At 34.5% G+C, this 15,323-nt stretch overlaps 1 non-coding gene across 1 annotated transcript; it reads right to left on the minus strand.

The window, feature by feature from the left end:
- Positions 1 to 12,090: 12,090 nt before the first annotated feature.
- LOC125999755 (small nucleolar RNA SNORA51) lies at positions 12,091 to 12,223 on the minus strand. The gene has a single exon (XR_007492228.1). It is a non-coding gene; the product is annotated as a small nucleolar RNA SNORA51 (small nucleolar RNA).
- Positions 12,224 to 15,323: the final 3,100 nt, after the last annotated feature.

The following is a 15,323-nucleotide window of genomic DNA, read 5'->3' on the forward strand; positions in this document are numbered from 1 at the left end:
GGAGCTAGAGAAATAGTACAGCAGGTAGGGTGCTTGCCTTGCACACAGTCAGTTCAAATTCAAGCTACGAGTAAACCCTGAGCACAGATGAGTGTGGCCTAGGAACTGAACCTCTCCCCCAAAAAGAAAACAAAACTTTTTTTTGGATTTAATTTCTATGATTTACAATACAGTTAATGTATTTTCCCACACATGTTAATACAACATCACACCCATTACTATTATACTAATATTCTTTCTCAAGAATCCTATTGTCCTTCCCCCTTTGCAATGGCCCTCTTCCTCTAAAACTTAGTTGCATAGATTACCCTGTTGTCTTTGTTACCTTTAGAGTTTTGCTGTCCCTCTCTCTCTCTTTTCTCTAGTCCGAGTGAGACTTCAAACTCCTTTAAAGTTTCCATTTAGATGTCAAACTCGTTTCTGTTGAGATGCTAGCTCTTATATCAGCATCTTTGTTTACAGTTGGCACAATCTGTGGGTAAAGAAAGTCATCAGAAAATAAAATATCCATTAAATAACTGAATGATGATCATTATAATATATAAGAATCTTTCTAAAAAGTAAACAAAGAATGTCACAATAATTAGTATCTCTAGACATTTAAATATTTCACCAGAACAATCACCATATGAAAATTTTCTATACTGTTTCTTTAGAAGTTGAGATGCATAACACCTTCATCAACAATAGAAGAGAGTTCATTTTTCACATTTCTATTAATATTGTTTGAATATCCAGTATTTTTATATATGAAATTCTCTCTGGTGTGAGACATTATCTCAGTGACATTCGATTTGCCCTTCATTTCTCAGATAACATCGATGATTTCTCAACCTATATTTGTATCAAAGTTTTAATTGAGATGATGATATGGAACTAATAAACTAAAACTGATGGAAATATTTTGTTATTGAGAGCATATAACATTCTGCTTGTATTAAAATAATATTAATCATTTTAGTGACTTAATTGTAAGTTTAGTGAATATGGAAATAAATCTGAATCCGAGGGTACAGTGAAAAGTAAGAGAAGAAACCAATTTAAAAATAAAACAAGAGTGGAGGGAGGTTTCAAGTAATCCAAAAACATCAATCTACTATAGGTGGCCAATATTTTACCAAAAAATAAATTTGTGATAAGGATAAAAAGGCATGGGATGATGTGCAACTTTTTTAAATATATTTTAATTAAATAGATTTGACAAACAAGTTTTTGATTCCATGTTATTTTGGCATATGCCATAACTTTATATGTCAAATTTTACTTTAGTGTGAGTACTTTTAATCTGTCTCTATGTTGCTACTTCAGGTCTCTGCCTTCAAAAATAAAATGAGTTCCCTTCTTTGTATAATTAGGAATACTCTTCATATTTAGTCATATTTTACTTACCTTTAAAAATCTTTCTGAAATGCAGAATAAATATTTTGCAATGTACACTGTAAATTTACTCATAGTAATTAGTGATTTACATGAAATAATTGCTATACCAACTTTTAATTTTCCTTCTACATTAAATTTATATTTATGTGTATCTAGCTACAAAAAATTCATATGCATTTGGGTATAAAAATTCAGATTATATACAATGCTGAGGTCCCTTTAGATCTCTTTGAGTTTTGTTTCCCTGGTATAGGTAACCACATCCTATCATTTTTACTGTTTCTAGTTCTTCACACCATATTCTTCCAGATTGGAATAAACATCTTTCACAGCAGTATTCCACCTGTGATAACCACATAACTTCCTCTTGCAACAGCTTGTATAGATAAGACTCCACATGTTGCTATGTAATTTCCTATCTGTGTTAGTACTGTTATGTTAGCTTATATTTGTCTTCTTCCTCTTCTCTACCTTGTATACTCAAGCTATTTTTTTTCCTTTCTATAATCAATGTTCTTCGTTTCTGAAGTGTTTTCTGTTTCTGTGAGATGTTTTGTATTAAAAAAGACCTTGGAAATTATGACAAATAGATTTGAAGCCATAAATTTTGTGTATAATCAAAGTATTTTCTCTTACAAAGAACATGAATTATTAGAACAATTACGGTCCCTGAAATTATATTCTTTTTTAGAAATTTTATTGAGAAAATTGTGACTTGCAAGTCTGTTTATAGTTGTATTTTAGGCATATAGTGACAGTGAATTGGGAACATTCCCACAACCAGTATTAACCTCCTTCCACCAGAGTTCCCAGCATGCATCTCATGCCTCCAACCTTAGCCCCCTGGTCTACCAGTGTAACAAGTCCATTTTGTGTTTAGCTTGTTGTATAGTTTGGGTCTCTTAGTTCTATTGTTGTTGACTTTGACTGGGAAATTAGTTCTGATCATTTTTTCCACCCAGTGCACCTGAGACCACTAGGCACCTGGGTCTCATACACTTTTTCTTTTCTTTTCTTTTTTCTTCTCTCAATTTATAGAAAGTCATAGAAATGCAAGGGAAAAAACTGATTTATGTTCCAAGGTTTTATGAAATAGGTGAAAGCTCCTACCAAGAAGATCTAAATAAAATTTAAAAAGGATGTCTGTGGCAGGTGTTTGTTTGTTTTTGCATAGGCACAGTAAACTTTGGCGAAATTAGAAAGGAAATACTTTGGCATAAAAGAAACAGGTGTCTATACCCATGAATTATATTATACTGTCATAAGATTGACTACGGGCTCTAGTCATGTTAATTGTCCAACATCAAGGTCTTTCTTTATGGTCCCAGAAAATGTTCTATTCAGTCCCAGTTGTCATAGTCAGTCTTCTGTAATTTGAGATCTTGGTTTTTGCACAGATCTGAGGACAAAGACGGGGTATCATGGAGCATCTTCTGATTTCGTCTCACTGTTATGTAGCAAATTAGGGAAACCTGCTGTTTCCTCATCACCAGGGTATCATATTAACCTACCTTGAGCAAGTTGGTGCTAGCGCAGCATTAGGACCTCCACTGGGGGAAATTTGATTACTAGTTCTGGTGCAGAAAACTGTGCCAGTTATAAGATTGGGACCTAAGGTTCAGGGTTAGACTGTCAGTGTCCAATCAATTAAGGCCTAAGTCAAGTCCCCATGACAAATGTTTAGAGTGAAAGGCACTCCTGCACTAAAAATTTTATGAATTCTCATTCCTATTAGGTAAAAACTTCTTTCTATGCATAAGATTTCTCCATTTTATTGTGCTATGCAAAAACAAGAATGCCATATTATATTATTGGTGCATTTGGGGGTACAAATAACAATATAAGTAATCTCTATGACCTGGTTTTAAACTGAGCTCAGATACCAAGAAACTAGACTATCCTATTAAGCAGATTCAAAAAAGCGATAGGGAAGCCACCTCTGTATATGGGTATAAACACTAAAAGTTATAACTATTAAGAAAATGCATCTTTAGAAACATACAAAGGAAATATAGATATTCCCTTTAGGTCTTTTAAGATAGTCTGAGGGGAGATACAATCCAGAGCACATTTTCATCCAACACTGTGATCTTGTGGAGTCTGAGAAATGGTTTGCAGCAGTCAGGGATTGTGTAGTGTCCCCGAGATGAGTGTCTCCCTGGAGCCAAATCTAGTAACAAACAAAAGTTCACATTGAGGGTAGGTGGAGGAAAAAGGGCCACATAGAATGAGTCAGCTGAGTGGCTGCTGCAGCTTCTTCCCTGGGTGAGATATGCGATGCTGGGTGGGTGCTCTTTTGCTTTCTATCTGGTGGCAGCTTGGTGGGGTAGGGGAAAAGTTTCCTGTTCCTAAGGAGTTAATAATAGGGAAAAGAAGATTAAATAGGGAGATATCAAGAATCAGGGTAGAGAGGGTGAGAGGATAGAAGAGGACTTGTAAGGTGGTAGATGGGGGAAAAGAGGGATTATATATAGCAGGGACTATATAAAATATAGTTAGGGATTGTGTACAATAAAGATTAGACAAACATAGAGGAGTTCACCACATGTACACTCACACATAAATACAGATAGACATTGATGATCTGTTTGTAGGTTGTAGTTGGAGGACTGACCCTTATAGGATGAGTTAGAGTGCTTAAAATATATGGGGCCAGCACATCATGGGAGAAAGGTTTTTCAATTTCTAGGCACTTCATCAATGATGGAGATAAACTTGGCTAAATAAAGCTTCTGAAGTTAGATTTGCATGGAGCATTTTAGGACAATCACATTTCATGTCTAGAGGACTAAGCAATATGTTTCTGAGCAGTATAAGAGAAGTCTACCTCATGTAGTATCTTTACCGTGTCTTGTATGCAGGTTCCTTTCCTGAAAGCAAACTGACAGCATGAGTATTATGATGTAATATTAAAGTAACTTGAATAGAAAACAAATAAATTGTGTTTATAGTGTAATATGATAGAGCACCGCAATGCAAAATTAGGACGACCAATCTATATCTCCAGGAACCACTGTGGACAAAGAACTTGAAGAGTTATTTTAGATATAATACAATTAAAACACTAAAGCATACTAATACTGAGCACTGTTGTGGGCGTCCTAGGCTTCCAAACACATTCTGCACCTGTTTCTCTGGATAAAAGCATTAGAACATTATTATGGGCCTCTGTTGAGCAGTTGATTGAACAGCCGTTTCAGTTGCTGCAGATTTCTTTGTAGTATAAAAGGGAGTAAAGGCTTTGTGTTTCTCCTCTTCCACTTGTTTTGTTTACTTCTGAGTATACCCAGGACCTAGTGTGTTTAGACTGTTATGTTTCTTGGTGCAGGTGTTCTAAATACCACATATATGTGATATCCTTCTACTACTGGCTTACTCTATTTAAATTAATATATTCTAGTTTCATCCATGTTGCTGCAAATTGCATGGTAGTATCATTTCTTACCTCTATGTAGTTTTCCATTGTGTCTATGTACCACATCTTTATGATCCACTCATCTGTTGTTGGACACTTAGGCTGATTCCAAGTCTTAATTATTGTACTGAGTGCTGCAATGAATAGCATTGTGCATACATACTTTTGGATGAATCTTTCTATCCTGAGGATAGATACCCAAGAAAGGATTTGTTGGGTCATATGGCAGCACAATTTGAGTTTACTGAGAACTATTCATATTCTTTTCCATAGGGGTTGGACCAGGCAGAATTCCCACCAGCAGTGGATGAGAGTTCCTTTCTCACCATATTCTTGCCGATAGAGTTTGTTCCCATTATTTTTGATATGTGCCATCCTCACTGGTATAAGATGATACCTCATTGTTGTCTTTATTTGGATTTCCCTAAAAATAAGTGATGATGAATGTGTTTTCATGGGCCTGTTGGTCATCTCTTGGTTTTCCTCAGAGAAGAGTCTGTTCACTAAGTTTTATTCTTTCATGTGTAAAGTGACTATAATAGTATCACATTTTCCAAACTGTTTTAATAGGGTGGAAAGAATTGATATATTTTAGACTTGATATCTTGCCTAATAAAGTATATACCTGCTAACTGTTAGTCATTATTAATATTGTGACATTATATACTAAATTTTTCTCTCATTTCTGAAAGTTGTTTCCTGTATGTTTATTCCAAAATGCAGAATGCCCTCATTTATTTCAATGGTTTACTTTTTTTTTATTCCCAACTGACCCTGTCCCTGCACCTACAAAGCATATACATTTGGCAATGGTAACTACATTAAAAAAAATAGTTGGTTGTTACAAACATTTTTAGCAGAATTATTCTATCTAGAGTTTAAAACAGCAGTTTTTCAGACATTCTTTTTTTCTTTTTGTTTGTTATGTTTACCCTCAGCCTCTCTGCTCTACTATTTTTTTTATAACTTTGGACAAATAAAGGAAAATATCAGATTTCTTTTTAGTTTTAAGATGCAGAAAATGATCTTGTGTCCAAAGGATACACTAGAGGTTGCTCTAACAGTCTACCTATATAATTTTCTTAATTTCTTTAATCTTGCCTTCCCATTACCCACAATTTCACCTGATTGATCACTTTGTGCTACAGAAAATTTTCTCTAAGAAGCATTAATTTAAGTAATTTTGTTGAGTGCTTCAGAAAATTGGACCCAATTGATTTTAATCTGCTTTCATTCATTCATTCCCCTTCATAAAATTTTGAGAACAAATAACTCAAAAAACAAAACAGCTTTTCTATTCATCTCATAGCTAACCTGAACTAAGCCTGGGAGATTTTAACCTAAATTAATGGCATCAAAAATTGGTTTTGTCTTGAGGTATTTTATTATTCAATATTCAAATAATTCTAAAAAGTAAAATGCACTGAGACATAGGAGACATGCCAAAACAAAGGTTTGGAACACATGCTATGCAGAGATATTCAATTCCAACACCATATGTGCTATTTCTCACCCAAAATACTGCTAAGTATAACCCTAGTGAATTCCAGTATTACTGAACTAGAATATTGAAACTATGGGCTTACATAATCACACAGTAATACTAGAAGTGACTGCATACACACTATAATATCTCAAGGTGCATAAAAATATAAAAATGTGGCTGCATTTATATAATTAAAATAAAATATATTTCATTAACTGCTTCATTAACTAGGTGATGTGTACAGTTTCATAAACTACATATTTAGTTATTTTCATCATAAAAAATGAACACATTAATTTTGAATAGAAAAATTATGAATGTTCTATAAATATACTAGGATATGTTTTGATAAATGCTCAGAAATGGACCTAATTACTATTTAATAAGGGTCAGAGAAATTATACAATTCATAGGGCTCCTACTTGCCTTGCCTGTGGCTGAGCAGGATTCAAACTTTGAAATTCCATATGGTTCCTCAAGTACTATCATGAGTAATTCCTGAGCAGATTCAGGAGTAACTTTAGAACTTTGCTGGATGTGTTGTAAAAAAAAAAGAAAAAAGAAAAAAGAAAAAATTCATGTAACTATAAAATTAGTTTATTATATTGTAATGTTACACAATGAATCTTCTTAGATAATGATAATTCAAGGAACATACATTGTTTTAAGAACCTAACAATACTTGCATTACTAATATGTGTTTTAATGAATTGTGCTATTTCTAAATTCATAAATATAATTTTGTTACGTGGTTATAAAATTGCTCATTGTTGGATTCAGTCACACCATGTACACCAGTGTGCCTTTCTCGCTACCAATATATTCCATTTTGCCCCTAACTCTACCTCCACCCCACCTGTCTTTAGAATAGGCAATTTGCTTCTCTCAGCAATATTTTAAACTGTTTTGCATAAAATAAACCTAATGTGCTCCTATTTTTATTTTCTACTTCATAATTACCATATTTAGTAATTTTATACACAATAAAATACTTTTGGGGGCCACAGCAGACAATGAGCATGGCTTACTCCTGCCTTTGTGCTCAGAGTTTACCGTTAGAAAGTCTCTGTGGACCATATGTATGCCAGGAATAGAACCGGATTGGCCAAATGCCGTAAGTGCTATGTGCTGTACTAGCATTCTGTCTCTTTGATAAAAAAAACTTTTTATAATAATTGTGGAAGAGTTAATAAGTCATTTATAAAAATAGGTGGAAATACTGTTTAGCTTCAGAGCAAATCTCTGCATATTTTAATTTCATTTAATATTTTTCATGCAAGAAAATAGCATTTTGACCGTTTGCACTTCTCCTTATGTTTTGATAAAAATGTTTATACTATAAACAATTGAAAGCATATTATGACCCATAATTGTACAATAAAATTTAGCTGTGCTTTAATCAGATATTTAGTAAATTGAATAAAAATAGCATCAAACGAGAAGAGCAGGTCTGAATTATAGTGACTAGATATATGGGGCAATGCCACACAGTGTCACCATAAATTAAAGGTATTAAAGCCTTTTATTAATTTTACAGTACTTTTTTTTCAGTTTTGTAACCACACCCAGCAGTGCTCAAGGCTTTTTTCTGGCTCTGTGCTCAGGATACTATCCTGGAGGGCTCAAGGGACCATTTGTGGTACTGTTAATTGCACCTACTTGGCAGAACACAAGAAAGTACCTTAGCTGTTGTATTAAGCTCAAATCTTAAATTAGTTTCTTAAATGAGAAATATGTATATAAACTAGTGAATAATGAAGTTCATGAAGTATTACACTTATAGCTTTTATTGTTATTTATTACCACAAAATATTAGACTTTTAAAGAGTCTTTTTATATGTCCAATGTTAGAAAGTGGACATGAATTTACTTATAAGATATTTGTGATGTTCAGCTAAAACATTTCATCATAAATTTATTTATAATATTTCATAATTACCAATCATTTTTATATTTCCTTCCCGCAAATTAAAAAATTAAAAAATTAAATATCTTAAAAATCTCTTACAAATATTCATGAAATATTCTCCCAAAGGCAAAAAATGCTATTTTAATGGCATGATTCAAATAATAATGCAATTGGTCACAAAATAAATAAAAGTTCTTCCACTTCTTTGCTTCTCAGATTTGTATACCTCTTTTTTGTTTGTTTCTACTTATAATATTTTATTTAAACCACTGAGATTTACAATCTGTTCATAGTTGTGTTTTAGACATACAATGTTTCAGGAGTAATTCAAAACTAGCATAAAAATTCCTCTATGAAATTTCTCAGAATCTTTCTCATGCCAACACTACTAACCCAACCCTGCCATCATAACAGGCCAATTTCTAATATTGGTTATTAAAGCTTGTGTGTTTTTTTAATTTCATTGTTGTTTACGCTGGCTTGGATATTTAGTGCTGTCTTTTCTAACACCACCAATGCACCTGAGATCCCATGCCCCACTGTCCCCAATATTTCATATTTGTCTTTCTCCTCCTTCATTCAATTATTTTCCTTCTCACTCTACTCTGGTGTGAATAAACCCATATGCTTTAATACCAAGTGGAAAATGAAAAAGGGTCTGGAGCAGGACCACTGCAGGAAATAATCCAAACCAGGCTGATTAGAGATGAAATATGGGTCTGGGACTTTCCACTATGTGGAGCAAGAAGAAGTCAGCCTGGACCGCAATATTTATTGTGAGGATAGGACCACCCACATAGGTGGAGAATAGGTTAAGGTAAAGGGCCTATCTAGAAGTTCTCAGCGAAGTGGGTTACTGACATGCAAATAGGAAGCCATCAACATTGATTCCCAATATTTTTGATATGTGCCATCCTTACTGATGTAATTTGATATCTCATTGCCATCTTGATATCGATTTTCCTAATGATAAGTGATGATGAGCATTTATTCATGTGCCTATTGGCCATCTATTAGTCTTAGAATGTTGTCTATTCATTTCCTCTCCCCATTTTAAATGAATTTTTCTTTAGGTTTTGCAGAGATAACTTTTTGCGTGTACTTTTTATATCTTATATATCAGCAATTTATCTGGTATGCTAAATGAAAATATTTTCTCCCATTCAGTTAACAGTCTTTTAGTTTCAACCCTTGTTTCTTTTGTAATGCATACATTTTTTAATTTATGTAGTCCCATTTATTCAAATTTGATTCTATAAACATCCTATATTTGAAGACAGTTGGTGGTCTAGGTATTGGAAGGTTCTGAATATGTTTTTCTAAATGTATTCTATGGACTGAGGTCTGATCTTAAGGTCTTTAATTGAAATTGAATTGACTTTTGTATAAGGTGTGAGATATGAACCCAGATTTAATTACTTACATGAGGCTATCCAATTAACCCAACACCATTTGTTGAAGATACTGCATTTATTCCATCTCATGTTCTCCACTCCTCTGTCAAAGATTAATTACCATATATGTGGGATTTCTCACTGGATAATCTACTATGATCCATTGATCTTTGTTCCAATTGTGTTATTTTCATCATTATGGCTTCATAATCAACTTAGGTGATGAGGTTCCTGCTAGTTTCTGATTAATCAATATGGTATTGGCTATTATGCATCTTTTATAGTTTCACACAAACTTTACAATTGTAAATAACTGAATTTTCTTTCCTGATATACCATTGAATGGGAGAGTTTAGTACATTGAAATGCAATGAAACTATTAACAGAAAGGTATTCCATGCCACTATTTTTTTCAGAATTGTTGATTATACAATTAGTTATTTGTTTTATATAAGTGATGTTTCAGCAATTTACTTACAATGAGTTTTGTTATTGCAAATGTTGCCATTTCTTTTCTTTCTGACAATGTTTTAAATCCCCCATATAAATTACAATTTTGGGGGCAGTGACTCTAGGTAGAATATTTCATCAGTTATATGAATATGTCATTCCACTCATTTCTTGCATGGACAGTTTCATGTTAGAGATCTGGTGTGATTATTATGTTATTTCCAATACATATAATGTTTTACTTCTCCCTTACTGCTTTAAGAAGTCCAACTCTTCTCTCTTTTGTTTCTGCCATTTAAATTATTATGCGTCTCAGGGGTGTACTCTTTGAGACTAATATGTTTGGTAATCTTTTGGCCTCTTGGATTTGAGCAGCTTGCATGAGATTGGGGAAATTATCTGTTATTATCTCTCCCATTACTTTTCTTTCCCCTTTCTCCGGTATTCTTATAATTTGAAGATTGTTTCTCTTGTCTTTGTCCAATAAGAGTTTTATATTTTTTCCATTTTTTCTTCTTTTCTTTTTTGACTTCTTTATCAATGCTGGTTTGTAATATGTTTACATGTTCCTCTACAAGGTTTTGCTGTGTGTAATTTTGCTACTTTGACTTGATAATGTGTTCTTTATTTTATTCAATTATGTTTGTATGGGCTTTCTCATTTTCTGAAAGAGTTCTTTTTTGAGGTGGTTGAATTGCTCACCTATTGACTACTTAATTTTTCTGGCTAATGCTTTTGATTTCTGATGCATTAAGTGTTGATTTTAAGTCCTCAGCAAACAGGCTCATGCATTTTAATGGGCTTAGAGCTTTGCCTATGTTTTCTCCCAATATGCAACTATCATTGACCTTTTTAGTAGCCCTATTCTTCTTTGTATTTTGTGGGTTGGAATGGTGGAGATTCAGGTTCTTGATTCCTTGAGAAAATGACCTGTTTAATTTACTATACAAAGGTGGTCACTAATACATCTGCCTTTCAGGTTATTTTCATAAGCATTTAGGGTTATTTTAGTACACTCAAAAATGCGATCTAGTTATTTGGTTCAGTCGACTGAATTTGGAGGCCATATACTCTCTGAGAGAAAGAAGTGCTAAGGTTGAACTCCTTGGAAATAGAAGACAAAAATTGAAATTTCTTCTTGCAGATACACTAGAATCTCTCTGTTTTGGGGCTTAGAGGACAGACAACATTCATGCGTGTGGGGAATTTCTGAGCCTAGGAATGGGAAAAGGAAGTGGTGAGGGTTGTATTAGGAGGTGTGTGCATACAAATTAAGCTCTGGGAGTACAGGCCACCCCTAGAATGACACACCTGAGCTGAGCTATGTTACCTCTTTTATTTTTTATTTATTTTATTTTATTTTAGTTTAGTTTAGTTTAGTTTAGTTTAGTTTAGTTTAGTTTAGTTTTGGGGCTACACCCGGTGACTTTCGGGGGTTATTCCTGGCTATGCGATCAGAAATCCCTCCTCGCTTGGGAGGCAATATGGACGCCAGGGGATAGAACCGAGGTCCGTCCTAGGTTAGTGCATGTAAAGCAAACACCCAACTGCTTGCACCACCATTCTGGCTCCTGTATACCTCTTTTAAAATAGGCATCAACACTTAAGAAAGTATTCATGACCATCTACCTATGTTGGATACTGATGCTTACAATTTGCAAATTTTATCATATTTTCTATACTTTATGAACCCTGTCATATCAATAATCCTTTATAATATTTAAAATGTCAAGTAATCTATTTCCAATTTATGATTAAGATTTAGGATACTTGAAATAGTAGATATTTTTGCATATTTATTTATTATATGGTTAATATTTATTGAATGAAATTACATTGAGATTATATTATAAATATATATATATTTGTATTAGATGAAATAAATTATCCATGTAATACTGTAGATTAGTACATGTTATTCTGCTATTAAAAGTTAAAGAATTCATAATATATATTTGGGATTAATTAAAGGTGGTGATTAATCAAAAATATATGGAGAAGTCAAATAAATATTATAAACAGCATATAAATTTCTGGGTATTAATTATATTTCTTTTTTTGTCCCCCAATTCACAATACAGACCAGGCAAAGGGCCTGTGTTGAGGTGTATATAGGGTGAATTTACAGTACCTCCTTTTTCTATACAGTCAGTGTAAAGAACACAGCCTGTGGTAAGAGTTGGGAGGCCTTTTCTTTAATTTTCTTTTTTTGATTTTATATATATATATATAAAATCCTTCACCGTGCAACATTCCCATGACCAATACCCAAGTGTCCTTCCTCCCCACCCCACACCAGCCTGTACTCCGGACAGGCTTTCCAGTTCCCTCATTCATTCACATGATTGTGGTAGTTCTCTGTGTAGTTATTTCTATAGCTGCACTCACCACTCTGTGGAGAGCTTTACGAAGTGAGCTGGAAGTTCCAACCCTCCTCTCATTGTCTCTGAGGATCCTTGCAAAAATGACTTTTATTTTTCTTAAAACCCATAGGTGAGTGAGACTAATCTGCATCTCTCTCTCTCTCTCCCTCTGACTTATTTCACTCAGCATGATAGATTCCATGTACATCCATGTATAGGAAAATTTCATGACTTCATCTCTCCTGACGGCTGCATAATATTCCATTGTGTATATGTACCACAGTTTCTTTAGCCATTCGTCTGTTGAAGGGCATCTTGGTTGTTTACAGAGCCTGGCTATTGTGAATAGTGCTGGAATAAATATAGGTGTGAGGAAGGGGTTTTTGTATTGTGTTCTTGTGTTCTTAGGGTATATCCCTAGGAGTGGAATAGCTGGATCAAATGGGAACTCAGTTTCCAGATTTTGGAGGAATCTCCATATCGCTTTCCATAGAGTTTGAACTAGATGGCATTCCCACCAGCAGTGGATAAGAGTTCCTTTCTCTCCACAACCTCGCCAGCACTGATTGTTCTCATTATTGGTGATGTGTGCCAATCTCTGGGGTGTGAGGTGGTACCTCATACTTGTTTTGATTTGCATCTCCTTGATGATTAGTGACGAGGAGCATTTTTTCATGTGCCTTTTGGCCATTTGTATTTCTTTTTTATGAAAGCATCTGTTCATTTGTTCTCCCCATTTTTTGATGGGATTAGATTTTTTTTGTAAAGTTCTGTCAGTGCCCTGTATATTTTGGATATTAGCCCTTTATCTGATGGGTGTTGGGTGAATAGTTTCTCCCACTTGGTGGGTGATTCTTGTATTCTGGGCACTATTTCTTTTGAGGTGCAGAAGCTGCTCAGCTTAATGTATTCCCATCTGTTGATCTCTGCTTCCACTTGTTTGGAAAGTGCAGTTTCCTCCTTGAAGATGCCATTAGTCTCAATGTCATCGATAGTTTTACTGATGTATTGTTCTCTATACCTTATGGTATCAGGTCTGATGTCAAGGTCTTTAATCCATTTGGATTTTACCTTTGTACATGATGTTAACTGGGATCTATGTTCGTTTTTTATGCAAGAGGCTAACCAATTCTGCCAGCATCACTTGTTGAAGAGCTTTTCCCTGCTCCACTTAGGATTTCTTGCTCCCTTGTCAAAAATTAGGTGATTGTATGTCTGGGGAACATTGTCTGAGAACTCAAGCTTATTCCACTGATCTGAGGGTCTGTCTTTATTCCAATACCATGCTGTTTTAATAACTATTGCTTTGGAGTACACTTTAAAGTTGGGGAAAGTAATGCCTCCATACTCCTTTTCCCTAGGAGTGCTTTAGCTATTCGAGGGTGTTTATTGTTCCAGATGAAGTTCATAAGTCTTTGATCCACTTCTTTGAAGAATGTCATGGGTATCTTTAGAGGGATCACATTAAATCTGTACAATGTTTTGGGGAGTATTGCCATTTTAATGATGTTAATCCTGCCAATCCATGAGCAGGGTATGTGTTTCCATTTCTGTGTGTCCTCTCTTATTTCTTGGAGCAGGGCTTTATAGTTTTCTTTGTAGAGGTCCTTCACTTCTTCGGTCAAGTTGACTCCAAAATATTTGAGTTTGTGTGGCACTAATGTGAATGGGATTGCCTTCTTGACATCCATCTCTTCCCTATCATTATTGGTGTATAAAAAGGCCATTGATTTCTGTGTATTAATTTTGTACCCTTCCACTTTGCTATATGAATTTCTAGAAGCTTTTTGGTGGAGTCTTTAGGGTTCTCTAAGTAGATTATCATGTCATCTGCAAACAGTGAGAGCTTGACTTCTTCCTTTCCTATCAGGATTCCCTTTATATCTTTTTCTTGCCTGATCGCTATGGCAAGCACTTCCAGTACTATGTATGTTGAAGAAGAGTGGTGAGAGTGGACAGACTTGTCTTGTACCAGAATTTAGAGGAAAGGCTTTTTGTTTTTCTCCACTGAGGATAGTATTTGCCATTGGCTTGTGGTAGATGGCTTCAACTAGATTGAGAAAGGTTCCTTCCATTCTCATCTTGCTGAGAGTTTTGTTCAAGAATGGGTGTTGGACCATATCAAATGCTTTCTCTGCATCTATTGATATGATCATGTGGTTTTTATTATTTTTCTTGTTCATGTTGTGTGTGATATTGATAGATTTACAGATGTTAATCATCCTTGCATTCCTGGGATGAAACCTACTTGGTCGTAGTGTATCATCTTCTTGATGATGCATTGGATCCTATTTGCCAGGATTTTGTTGAAGATCTTTGCATCTTGGTCTGTAATTTTCTTTTTTGGCAGAATCTCTGTCTGGTTTTGGTATTAACGTGATGTTGGCTTCATAAAAGCTGTTTGAGAGTGATCCCGTTTTTTCAATTTCATGGAAGAGCCTGGCTAGGATTGGTAGTAGCTTCTCTTGAAAGGTTTGAAAGAATTCATTAGTAAATGTATCTGGGCCTGGGCTTTTCTTTTTAGGCAGATGTTTGATTACAGTTTCAATTTCCTCAGTAGTGATGGGAATGGTTAGATATGCTACATCCTCCTTACTTAATTGTGGATGGTAATAAGTGTCCAAGAATTTATCCATTTCCTCTAGGTTCTCATATTTAGTAGCGTAAATTTTCTCAAAGTAGTCTCTGATTACCCTTTGGATCTCTGCAGTATCTGTCGTGATCTCCCCTTTCTCATTTCTAATATGAGTTATCAGGTTTCTCTCTCTTTCTTTGTGAGTTTTGCCAATGGTCTATCAATCTTGTTTATTTTTTCAAAGTACCAACTTCTGCTATCGTTGATCTTTCAGATTGTTTTTTGGTTTTCCACTTCATTGATTTCTGCTTTCAATTTTGATATTTACTTTTGTTCCCTATTTTTGGTTCC

This window comes from Suncus etruscus, chromosome X (genome assembly GCF_024139225.1).
Source record: "Suncus etruscus isolate mSunEtr1 chromosome X, mSunEtr1.pri.cur, whole genome shotgun sequence".
In the NCBI taxonomy this organism is placed as follows: domain Eukaryota; kingdom Metazoa; phylum Chordata; class Mammalia; order Eulipotyphla; family Soricidae; genus Suncus; species Suncus etruscus.